At 52.6% G+C, this 9506-nt stretch overlaps 31 non-coding genes across 31 annotated transcripts; all 31 read left to right on the forward strand.

Annotated features, from left to right (window-relative positions):
• The first annotated feature begins 94 nt into the window (after positions 1-94).
• Positions 95-213, forward strand: LOC122285716. The gene has a single exon (XR_006233070.1). It is a non-coding gene; the product is annotated as a 5S ribosomal RNA (ribosomal RNA).
• Positions 214-402: 189 nt separating this feature from the next.
• Positions 403-521, forward strand: LOC122285717. Its single transcript, XR_006233071.1, has one exon. It is a non-coding gene; the product is annotated as a 5S ribosomal RNA (ribosomal RNA).
• A 189-nt stretch (positions 522-710) lies between these two features.
• LOC122287941 lies at positions 711-829 on the forward strand. The gene has a single exon (XR_006235221.1). It is a non-coding gene; the product is annotated as a 5S ribosomal RNA (ribosomal RNA).
• A 189-nt stretch (positions 830-1018) lies between these two features.
• LOC122285718 lies at positions 1019-1137 on the forward strand. Its single transcript, XR_006233072.1, has one exon. It is a non-coding gene; the product is annotated as a 5S ribosomal RNA (ribosomal RNA).
• Positions 1138-1315: 178 nt separating this feature from the next.
• Positions 1316-1434, forward strand: LOC122285719. The gene has a single exon (XR_006233073.1). It is a non-coding gene; the product is annotated as a 5S ribosomal RNA (ribosomal RNA).
• Positions 1435-1623: 189 nt separating this feature from the next.
• LOC122285721 lies at positions 1624-1742 on the forward strand. The gene has a single exon (XR_006233075.1). It is a non-coding gene; the product is annotated as a 5S ribosomal RNA (ribosomal RNA).
• A 189-nt stretch (positions 1743-1931) lies between these two features.
• Positions 1932-2050, forward strand: LOC122285722. The gene has a single exon (XR_006233076.1). It is a non-coding gene; the product is annotated as a 5S ribosomal RNA (ribosomal RNA).
• Positions 2051-2239: 189 nt separating this feature from the next.
• Positions 2240-2358, forward strand: LOC122285723. Its single transcript, XR_006233077.1, has one exon. It is a non-coding gene; the product is annotated as a 5S ribosomal RNA (ribosomal RNA).
• Positions 2359-2536: 178 nt separating this feature from the next.
• On the forward strand, positions 2537-2655 carry LOC122285725. Its single transcript, XR_006233078.1, has one exon. It is a non-coding gene; the product is annotated as a 5S ribosomal RNA (ribosomal RNA).
• Positions 2656-2844: 189 nt separating this feature from the next.
• Positions 2845-2963, forward strand: LOC122285726. The gene has a single exon (XR_006233079.1). It is a non-coding gene; the product is annotated as a 5S ribosomal RNA (ribosomal RNA).
• A 178-nt stretch (positions 2964-3141) lies between these two features.
• On the forward strand, positions 3142-3260 carry LOC122287612. Its single transcript, XR_006234902.1, has one exon. It is a non-coding gene; the product is annotated as a 5S ribosomal RNA (ribosomal RNA).
• Positions 3261-3449: 189 nt separating this feature from the next.
• Positions 3450-3568, forward strand: LOC122288360. The gene has a single exon (XR_006235624.1). It is a non-coding gene; the product is annotated as a 5S ribosomal RNA (ribosomal RNA).
• A 189-nt stretch (positions 3569-3757) lies between these two features.
• On the forward strand, positions 3758-3876 carry LOC122287942. Its single transcript, XR_006235222.1, has one exon. It is a non-coding gene; the product is annotated as a 5S ribosomal RNA (ribosomal RNA).
• Positions 3877-4054: 178 nt separating this feature from the next.
• Positions 4055-4173, forward strand: LOC122285727. Its single transcript, XR_006233080.1, has one exon. It is a non-coding gene; the product is annotated as a 5S ribosomal RNA (ribosomal RNA).
• Positions 4174-4362: 189 nt separating this feature from the next.
• On the forward strand, positions 4363-4481 carry LOC122285728. Its single transcript, XR_006233081.1, has one exon. It is a non-coding gene; the product is annotated as a 5S ribosomal RNA (ribosomal RNA).
• Positions 4482-4670: 189 nt separating this feature from the next.
• LOC122287943 lies at positions 4671-4789 on the forward strand. Its single transcript, XR_006235223.1, has one exon. It is a non-coding gene; the product is annotated as a 5S ribosomal RNA (ribosomal RNA).
• A 178-nt stretch (positions 4790-4967) lies between these two features.
• LOC122285729 lies at positions 4968-5086 on the forward strand. Its single transcript, XR_006233082.1, has one exon. It is a non-coding gene; the product is annotated as a 5S ribosomal RNA (ribosomal RNA).
• Positions 5087-5275: 189 nt separating this feature from the next.
• On the forward strand, positions 5276-5394 carry LOC122285730. The gene has a single exon (XR_006233083.1). It is a non-coding gene; the product is annotated as a 5S ribosomal RNA (ribosomal RNA).
• Positions 5395-5583: 189 nt separating this feature from the next.
• LOC122287944 lies at positions 5584-5702 on the forward strand. The gene has a single exon (XR_006235224.1). It is a non-coding gene; the product is annotated as a 5S ribosomal RNA (ribosomal RNA).
• Positions 5703-5891: 189 nt separating this feature from the next.
• Positions 5892-6010, forward strand: LOC122285731. Its single transcript, XR_006233084.1, has one exon. It is a non-coding gene; the product is annotated as a 5S ribosomal RNA (ribosomal RNA).
• Positions 6011-6188: 178 nt separating this feature from the next.
• LOC122285733 lies at positions 6189-6307 on the forward strand. The gene has a single exon (XR_006233086.1). It is a non-coding gene; the product is annotated as a 5S ribosomal RNA (ribosomal RNA).
• Positions 6308-6496: 189 nt separating this feature from the next.
• Positions 6497-6615, forward strand: LOC122285734. Its single transcript, XR_006233087.1, has one exon. It is a non-coding gene; the product is annotated as a 5S ribosomal RNA (ribosomal RNA).
• A 189-nt stretch (positions 6616-6804) lies between these two features.
• Positions 6805-6923, forward strand: LOC122285735. Its single transcript, XR_006233088.1, has one exon. It is a non-coding gene; the product is annotated as a 5S ribosomal RNA (ribosomal RNA).
• A 189-nt stretch (positions 6924-7112) lies between these two features.
• LOC122285736 lies at positions 7113-7231 on the forward strand. Its single transcript, XR_006233089.1, has one exon. It is a non-coding gene; the product is annotated as a 5S ribosomal RNA (ribosomal RNA).
• Positions 7232-7409: 178 nt separating this feature from the next.
• LOC122285737 lies at positions 7410-7528 on the forward strand. The gene has a single exon (XR_006233090.1). It is a non-coding gene; the product is annotated as a 5S ribosomal RNA (ribosomal RNA).
• Positions 7529-7717: 189 nt separating this feature from the next.
• LOC122285738 lies at positions 7718-7836 on the forward strand. The gene has a single exon (XR_006233091.1). It is a non-coding gene; the product is annotated as a 5S ribosomal RNA (ribosomal RNA).
• Positions 7837-8025: 189 nt separating this feature from the next.
• Positions 8026-8144, forward strand: LOC122287073. Its single transcript, XR_006234379.1, has one exon. It is a non-coding gene; the product is annotated as a 5S ribosomal RNA (ribosomal RNA).
• Positions 8145-8333: 189 nt separating this feature from the next.
• On the forward strand, positions 8334-8452 carry LOC122287075. The gene has a single exon (XR_006234381.1). It is a non-coding gene; the product is annotated as a 5S ribosomal RNA (ribosomal RNA).
• Positions 8453-8641: 189 nt separating this feature from the next.
• Positions 8642-8760, forward strand: LOC122285739. The gene has a single exon (XR_006233092.1). It is a non-coding gene; the product is annotated as a 5S ribosomal RNA (ribosomal RNA).
• Positions 8761-8949: 189 nt separating this feature from the next.
• Positions 8950-9068, forward strand: LOC122283094. Its single transcript, XR_006230577.1, has one exon. It is a non-coding gene; the product is annotated as a 5S ribosomal RNA (ribosomal RNA).
• A 178-nt stretch (positions 9069-9246) lies between these two features.
• Positions 9247-9365, forward strand: LOC122285740. Its single transcript, XR_006233093.1, has one exon. It is a non-coding gene; the product is annotated as a 5S ribosomal RNA (ribosomal RNA).
• The last annotated feature ends 141 nt before the right edge of the window (positions 9366-9506 follow it).

Below are 9506 nucleotides of genomic sequence, written 5' to 3' on the forward strand. Positions count from 1 at the left end.
CATCGCTATCAATCAGATCGCCAGTTGGCATGGGATAGGCAGGGTGCGGCTAGGTCGTAATAGGATTATATTAGTTTTTCGCTGGTAGCATGATGGGTGCGATCATACCAGCACTAATGCACCGGATCCCATCAGAACTCCGCAGTTAAGCGTGCTTGGGCGAGAGTAGTACTAGGATGGGTGACCTCCTGGGAAGTCCTCGTGTTGCACCCCCCCTTTTAATTTTTACCGCATCTCTGGTCGGATGGACCGGAACGAGAACCAGGGAATGGATTTTTAGGAAAATCGCACCGACCCCATCGCGTAGCAATGGGTATCGATCAGATCGCCGGTTGGCATGGGATAGGCAGGGTGCGGCTAGGTCGTAATAGGATTATATTAGTTTTTCGCTGGTAGCATGATGGGTGCGATCATACCAGCACTAATGCACCGGATCCCATCAGAACTCCGCAGTTAAGCGTGCTTGGGCGAGAGTAGTACTAGGATGGGTGACCTCCTGGGAAGTCCTCGTGTTGCACCCCCCTTTTTTATTTTTACCGCATCTCCGGTCGGATGGACCAGAACGAGAACCGGGCAATGGATTCTTAGGAAAATCGCACCGACCCCATCGCGTAGCAATGGGTATCGATCAGATCGCCGGTTGGCATGGGATAGGCAGGGTGCGGCTAGGTCGTAATAGGATTATATTAGTTTTTCGCTGGTAGCATGATGGGTGCGATCCTACCAGCACTAATGCACCGGATCCCATCAGAACTCCGCAGTTAAGCGTGCTTGGGCGAGAGTAGTACTAGGATGGGTGACCTCCTGGGAAGTCCTCGTGTTGCACCCCCCCTTTTTATTTTTACCGCATCTCCGGTCGGATGGACCGGAACGACAACCGGGCAATGGATTCTTAGGAAAATCGCACCGACCCCATCGCGTAGCAATGGGTATCGATCAGATCGCCGGTTGGCATGGGATAGGCATGGTGCGGCTAGGTCGTAATAGGATTATATTAGTTTTTCGCTGGTAGCATGATGGGTGCGATCATACCAGCACTAATGCACCGGATCCCATCAGAACTCCGCAGTTAAGCGTGCTTGGGCGAGAGTAGTACTAGGATGGGTGACCTCCTGGGAAGTCCTCGTGTTGCACCCCCCCTTTTTATTTTTACCGCATCTCCGGTCGGATGGACCGGAACGACAACCGGGCAATGGATTCTTAGGAAAATCGCACCGACCCCATCGCTATCAATCAGATCGCCAGTTGGCATGGGATAGGCAGGGTGCGGCTAGGTCGTAATAGGATTATATTAGTTTTTCGCTGGTAGCATGATGGGTGCGATCATACCAGCACTAATGCACCGGATCCCATCAGAACTCCGCAGTTAAGCGTGCTTGGGCGAGAGTAGTACTAGGATGGGTGACCTCCTGGGAAGTCCTCGTGTTGCACCCCCCCTTTTAATTTTTACCGCATCTCTGGTCGGATGGACCGGAACGAGAACCAGGGAATGGATTTTTAGGAAAATCGCACCGACCCCATCGCGTAGCAATGGGTATCTGTCAGATCGCCGGTTGGCATGAGATAGGCAGGGTGCGGCTAGGTCGTAATAGGATTATATTAGTTTTTCGCTGGTAGCATGATGGGTGCGATCATACCAGCACTAATGCACCGGATCCCATCAGAACTCCGCAGTTAAGCGTGCTTGGGCGAGAGTAGTACTAGGATGGGTGACCTCCTGGGAAGTCCTCGTGTTGCACCCCCCCTTTTTATTTTTACCGCATCTCCGGTCGGATGGACCGGAACGACAACCGGGCAATGGATTCTTAGGAAAATCGCACCGACCCCATCGCGTAGCAATGGGTATCGATCAGATCGCCGGTTGGCATGGGATAGGCATGGTGCGGCTAGGCCGTAATAGGATTATATTAGTTTTTCGCTGGTAGCATGATGGGTGCGATCATACCAGCACTAATGCACCGGATCCCATCAGAACTCCGCAGTTAAGCGTGCTTGGGCGAGAGTAGTACTAGGATGGGTGACCTCCTGGGAAGTCCTCGTGTTGCACCCCCCCTTTTTATTTTTACCGCATCTCCGGTCGGATGGACCGGAACGACAACCGGGCAATGGATTCTTAGGAAAATCGCACCGACCCCATCGCGTAGCAATGGGTATCGATCAGATCGCCGGTTGGCATGGGATAGGCATGGTGCGGCTAGGTCGTAATAGGATTATATTAGTTTTTCGCTGGTAGCATGATGGGTGCGATCATACCAGCACTAATGCACCGGATCCCATCAGAACTCCGCAGTTAAGCGTGCTTGGGCGAGAGTAGTACTAGGATGGGTGACCTCCTGGGAAGTCCTCGTGTTGCACCCCCCCTTTTTATTTTTACCGCATCTCCGGTCGGATGGACCGGAACGACAACCGGGCAATGGATTCTTAGGAAAATCGCACCGACCCCATCGCTATCAATCAGATCGCCAGTTGGCATGGGATAGGCAGGGTGCGGCTAGGTCGTAATAGGATTATATTAGTTTTTCGCTGGTAGCATGATGGGTGCGATCATACCAGCACTAATGCACCGGATCCCATCAGAACTCCGCAGTTAAGCGTGCTTGGGCGAGAGTAGTACTAGGATGGGTGACCTCCTGGGAAGTCCTCGTGTTGCACCCCCCCTTTTAATTTTTACCGCATCTCTGGTCGGATGGACCGGAACGAGAACCAGGGAATGGATTTTTAGGAAAATCGCACCGACCCCATCGCGTAGCAATGGGTATCGGTCAGATCGCCGGTTGGCATGAGATAGGCAGGGTGCGGCTAGGTCGTAATAGGATTATATTAGTTTTTCGCTGGTAGCATGATGGGTGCGATCATACCAGCACTAATGCACCGGATCCCATCAGAACTCCGCAGTTAAGCGTGCTTGGGCGAGAGTAGTACTAGGATGGGTGACCTCCTGGGAAGTCCTCGTGTTGCACCCCCCCTTTTTATTTTTACCGCATCTCCGGTCGGATGGACCGGAACGACAACCGGGCAATGGATTCTTAGGAAAATCGCACCGACCCCATCGCTATCAATCAGATCGCCGGTTGGCATGGGATAGGCAGGGTGCGGCTTGGTCGTAATAGGATTATATTAGTTTTTCGCTGGTAGCATGATGGGTGCGATCATACCAGCACTAATGCACCGGATCCCATCAGAACTCCGCAGTTAAGCGTGCTTGGGCGAGAGTAGTACTAGGATGGGTGACCTCCTGGGAAGTCCTCGTGTTGCAACCCCCCTTTTAATTTTTACCGCATCTCTGGTCGGATGGACCGGAACGAGAACCAGGGAATGGATTTTTAGGAAAATCGCACCGACCCCATCGCGTAGCAATGGGTATCGGTCAGATCGCCGGTTGGCATGGGATAGGCATGGTGCGGCTAGGTCGTAATAGGATTATATTAGTTTTTCGCTGGTAGCATGATGGGTGCGATCATAGCAGCACTAATGCACCGGATCCCATCAGAACTCCGCAGTTAAGCGTGCTTGGGCGAGAGTAGTACTAGGATGGGTGACCTCCTGGGAAGTCCTCGTGTTGCACCCCCCCTTTTAATTTTTACCGCATCTCTGGTCGGATGGACCGGAACGAGAACCAGGGAATGGATTTTTAGGAAAATCGCACCGACCCCATCGCGTAGCAATGGGTATCGGTCAGATCGCCGGTTGGCATGGGATAGGCATGGTGCGGCTAGGTCGTAATAGGATTATATTAGTTTTTCGCTGGTAGCATGATGGGTGCGATCCTACCAGCACTAATGCACCGGATCCCATCAGAACTCCGCAGTTAAGCGTGCTTGGGCGAGAGTAGTACTAGGATGGGTGACCTCCTGGGAAGTCCTCGTGTTGCACCCCCCCTTTTTATTTTTACCGCATCTCCGGTCGGATGGACCGGAACGACAACCGGGCAATGGATTCTTAGGAAAATCGCACCGACCCCATCGCTATCAATCAGATCGCCAGTTGGCATGGGATAGGCAGGGTGCGGCTAGGTCGTAATAGGATTATATTAGTTTTTCGCTGGTAGCATGATGGGTGCGATCATACCAGCACTAATGCACCGGATCCCATCAGAACTCCGCAGTTAAGCGTGCTTGGGCGAGAGTAGTACTAGGATGGGTGACCTCCTGGGAAGTCCTCGTGTTGCACCCCCCCTTTTAATTTTTACCGCATCTCTGGTCGGATGGACCGGAACGAGAACCAGGGAATGGATTTTTAGGAAAATCGCACCGACCCCATCGCGTAGCAATGGGTATCGATCAGATCGCCGGTTGGCATGGGATAGGCAGGGTGCGGCTAGGTCGTAATAGGATTATATTAGTTTTTCGCTGGTAGCATGATGGGTGCGATCATACCAGCACTAATGCACCGGATCCCATCAGAACTCCGCAGTTAAGCGTGCTTGGGCGAGAGTAGTACTAGGATGGGTGACCTCCTGGGAAGTCCTCGTGTTGCACCCCCCTTTTTTATTTTTACCGCATCTCCGGTCGGATGGACCGGAACGAGAACCAGGGAATGGATTTTTAGGAAAATCGCACCGACCCCATCGCGTAGCAATGGGTATCGGTCAGATCGCCGGTTGGCATGGGATAGGCATGGTGCGGCTAGGTCGTAATAGGATTATATTAGTTTTTCGCTGGTAGCATGATGGGTGCGATCCTACCAGCACTAATGCACCGGATCCCATCAGAACTCCGCAGTTAAGCGTGCTTGGGCGAGAGTAGTACTAGGATGGGTGACCTCCTGGGAAGTCCTCGTGTTGCACCCCCCCTTTTTATTTTTACCGCATCTCCGGTCGGATGGACCGGAACGACAACCGGGCAATGGATTCTTAGGAAAATCGCACCGACCCCATCGCTATCAATCAGATCGCCAGTTGGCATGGGATAGGCAGGGTGCGGCTAGGTCGTAATAGGATTATATTAGTTTTTCGCTGGTAGCATGATGGGTGCGATCATACCAGCACTAATGCACCGGATCCCATCAGAACTCCGCAGTTAAGCGTGCTTGGGCGAGAGTAGTACTAGGATGGGTGACCTCCTGGGAAGTCCTCGTGTTGCACCCCCCCTTTTAATTTTTACCGCATCTCTGGTCGGATGGACCGGAACGAGAACCAGGGAATGGATTTTTAGGAAAATCGCACCGACCCCATCGCGTAGCAATGGGTATCGATCAGATCGCCGGTTGGCATGGGATAGGCAGGGTGCGGCTAGGTCGTAATAGGATTATATTAGTTTTTCGCTGGTAGCATGATGGGTGCGATCATACCAGCACTAATGCACCGGATCCCATCAGAACTCCGCAGTTAAGCGTGCTTGGGCGAGAGTAGTACTAGGATGGGTGACCTCCTGGGAAGTCCTCGTGTTGCACCCCCCTTTTTTATTTTTACCGCATCTCCGGTCGGATGGACCAGAACGAGAACCGGGCAATGGATTCTTAGGAAAATCGCACCGACCCCATCGCGTAGCAATGGGTATCGATCAGATCGCCGGTTGGCATGGGATAGGCAGGGTGCGGCTAGGTCGTAATAGGATTATATTAGTTTTTCGCTGGTAGCATGATGGGTGCGATCCTACCAGCACTAATGCACCGGATCCCATCAGAACTCCGCAGTTAAGCGTGCTTGGGCGAGAGTAGTACTAGGATGGGTGACCTCCTGGGAAGTCCTCGTGTTGCACCCCCCCTTTTTATTTTTACCGCATCTCCGGTCGGATGGACCGGAACGACAACCGGGCAATGGATTCTTAGGAAAATCGCACCGACCCCATCGCGTAGCAATGGGTATCGATCAGATCGCCGGTTGGCATGGGATAGGCATGGTGCGGCTAGGTCGTAATAGGATTATATTAGTTTTTCGCTGGTAGCATGATGGGTGCGATCATACCAGCACTAATGCACCGGATCCCATCAGAACTCCGCAGTTAAGCGTGCTTGGGCGAGAGTAGTACTAGGATGGGTGACCTCCTGGGAAGTCCTCGTGTTGCACCCCCCCTTTTTATTTTTACCGCATCTCCGGTCGGATGGACCGGAACGACAACCGGGCAATGGATTCTTAGGAAAATCGCACCGACCCCATCGCTATCAATCAGATCGCCAGTTGGCATGGGATAGGCAGGGTGCGGCTAGGTCGTAATAGGATTATATTAGTTTTTCGCTGGTAGCATGATGGGTGCGATCATACCAGCACTAATGCACCGGATCCCATCAGAACTCCGCAGTTAAGCGTGCTTGGGCGAGAGTAGTACTAGGATGGGTGACCTCCTGGGAAGTCCTCGTGTTGCACCCCCCCTTTTAATTTTTACCGCATCTCTGGTCGGATGGACCGGAACGAGAACCAGGGAATGGATTTTTAGGAAAATCGCACCGACCCCATCGCGTAGCAATGGGTATCTGTCAGATCGCCGGTTGGCATGAGATAGGCAGGGTGCGGCTAGGTCGTAATAGGATTATATTAGTTTTTCGCTGGTAGCATGATGGGTGCGATCATACCAGCACTAATGCACCGGATCCCATCAGAACTCCGCAGTTAAGCGTGCTTGGGCGAGAGTAGTACTAGGATGGGTGACCTCCTGGGAAGTCCTCGTGTTGCACCCCCCCTTTTTATTTTTACCGCATCTCCGGTCGGATGGACCGGAACGACAACCGGGCAATGGATTCTTAGGAAAATCGCACCGACCCCATCGCGTAGCAATGGGTATCGATCAGATCGCCGGTTGGCATGGGATAGGCATGGTGCGGCTAGGCCGTAATAGGATTATATTAGTTTTTCGCTGGTAGCATGATGGGTGCGATCATACCAGCACTAATGCACCGGATCCCATCAGAACTCCGCAGTTAAGCGTGCTTGGGCGAGAGTAGTACTAGGATGGGTGACCTCCTGGGAAGTCCTCGTGTTGCACCCCCCCTTTTTATTTTTACCGCATCTCCGGTCGGATGGACCGGAACGACAACCGGGCAATGGATTCTTAGGAAAATCGCACCGACCCCATCGCGTAGCAATGGGTATCGATCAGATCGCCGGTTGGCATGGGATAGGCATGGTGCGGCTAGGTCGTAATAGGATTATATTAGTTTTTCGCTGGTAGCATGATGGGTGCGATCATACCAGCACTAATGCACCGGATCCCATCAGAACTCCGCAGTTAAGCGTGCTTGGGCGAGAGTAGTACTAGGATGGGTGACCTCCTGGGAAGTCCTCGTGTTGCACCCCCCCTTTTTATTTTTACCGCATCTCCGGTCGGATGGACCGGAACGACAACCGGGCAATGGATTCTTAGGAAAATCGCACCGACCCCATCGCTATCAATCAGATCGCCAGTTGGCATGGGATAGGCAGGGTGCGGCTAGGTCGTAATAGGATTATATTAGTTTTTCGCTGGTAGCATGATGGGTGCGATCATACCAGCACTAATGCACCGGATCCCATCAGAACTCCGCAGTTAAGCGTGCTTGGGCGAGAGTAGTACTAGGATGGGTGACCTCCTGGGAAGTCCTCGTGTTGCACCCCCCCTTTTAATTTTTACCGCATCTCTGGTCGGATGGACCGGAACGAGAACCAGGGAATGGATTTTTAGGAAAATCGCACCGACCCCATCGCGTAGCAATGGGTATCGGTCAGATCGCCGGTTGGCATGAGATAGGCAGGGTGCGGCTAGGTCGTAATAGGATTATATTAGTTTTTCGCTGGTAGCATGATGGGTGCGATCATACCAGCACTAATGCACCGGATCCCATCAGAACTCCGCAGTTAAGCGTGCTTGGGCGAGAGTAGTACTAGGATGGGTGACCTCCTGGGAAGTCCTCGTGTTGCACCCCCCCTTTTTATTTTTACCGCATCTCCGGTCGGATGGACCGGAACGACAACCGGGCAATGGATTCTTAGGAAAATCGTACCGACCCCATCGCGTAGCAATGGGTATCGATCAGATCGCCGGCTGGCATGGGATAGGCAGGGTGCGGCTAGGTCGTAATAGGATTATATTAGTTTTTCGCTGGTAGCATGATGGGTGCGATCATACCAGCACTAATGCACCGGATCCCATCAGAACTCCGCAGTTAAGCGTGCTTGGGCGAGAGTAGTACTAGGATGGGTGACCTCCTGGGAAGCCCTCGTGTTGCACCCCCCCTTTTAATTTTTACCGCATCTCTGGTCGGATGGACCGGAACAAGAACCGGGGAATGGATTTTTAGGAAAATCGCACCGACCCCATCGCGTAGCAATGGGTATCGGTCAGATCGCCGGTTGGCATGAGATAGGCAGGGTGCGGCTAGGTCGTAATAGGATTATATTAGTTTTTCGCTGGTAGCATGATGGGTGCGATCATACCAGCACTAATGCACCGGATCCCATCAGAACTCCGCAGTTAAGCGTGCTTGGGCGAGAGTAGTACTAGGATGGGTGACCTCCTGGGAAGCCCTCGTGTTGCACCCCCCCTTTTAATTTTTACCGCATCTCTGGTCGGATGGACCGGAACAAGAACCGGGGAATGGATTTTTAGGAAAATCGCACCGACCCCATCGCGTAGCAATGGGTATCGGTCAGATCGCCGGTTGGCATGAGATAGGCAGGGTGCGGCTAGGTCGTAATAGGATTATATTAGTTTTTCGCTGGTAGCATGATGGGTGCGATCATACCAGCACTAATGCACCGGATCCCATCAGAACTCCGCAGTTAAGCGTGCTTGGGCGAGAGTAGTACTAGGATGGGTGACCTCCTGGGAAGTCCTCGTGTTGCACCCCCCCTTTTTATTTTTACCGCATCTCCGGTCGGATGGACCGGAACGACAACCGGGCAATGGATTCTTAGGAAAATCGCACCGACCCCATCGCGTAGCAATGGGTATCGATCAGATCGCCGGTTGGCATGGGATAGGCATGGTGCGGCTAGGTCGTAATAGGATTATATTAGTTTTTCGCTGGTAGCATGATGGGTGCGATCCTACCAGCACTAATGCACCGGATCCCATCAGAACTCAGCAGTTAAGCGTGCTTGGGCGAGAGTAGTACTAGGATGGGTGACCTCCTGGGAAGTCCTCGTGTTGCACCCCCCCTTTTTATTTTTACCGCATCTCCGGTCTGATGGACCGGAACGACAACCGGGCAATGGATTCTTAGGAAAATCGCACCGACCCCATCGCTATCAATCAGATCGCCAGTTGGCATGGGATAGGCAGGGTGCGGCTAGGTCGTAATAGGATTATATTAGTTTTTCGCTGGTAGCATGATGGGTGCGATCATACCAGCACTAATGCACCGGATCCCATCAGAACTCCGCAGTTAAGCGTGCTTGGGCGAGAGTAGTACTAGGATGGGTGACCTCCTGGGAAGTCCTCGTGTTGCACCCCCCCTTTTAATTTTTACCGCATCTCTGGTCGGATGGACCGGAACGAGAACCAGGGAATGGATTTTTAGGAAAATCGCACCGACCCCATCGCGTAGCAATGGGTATCGGTCAGATCGCCGGTTGGCATGAGATAGGCAGGGTG

The sequence above is a fragment of the Carya illinoinensis genome, chromosome 11 (assembly GCF_018687715.1).
Source record: "Carya illinoinensis cultivar Pawnee chromosome 11, C.illinoinensisPawnee_v1, whole genome shotgun sequence".
Lineage (NCBI taxonomy): Eukaryota > Viridiplantae > Streptophyta > Magnoliopsida > Fagales > Juglandaceae > Carya > Carya illinoinensis.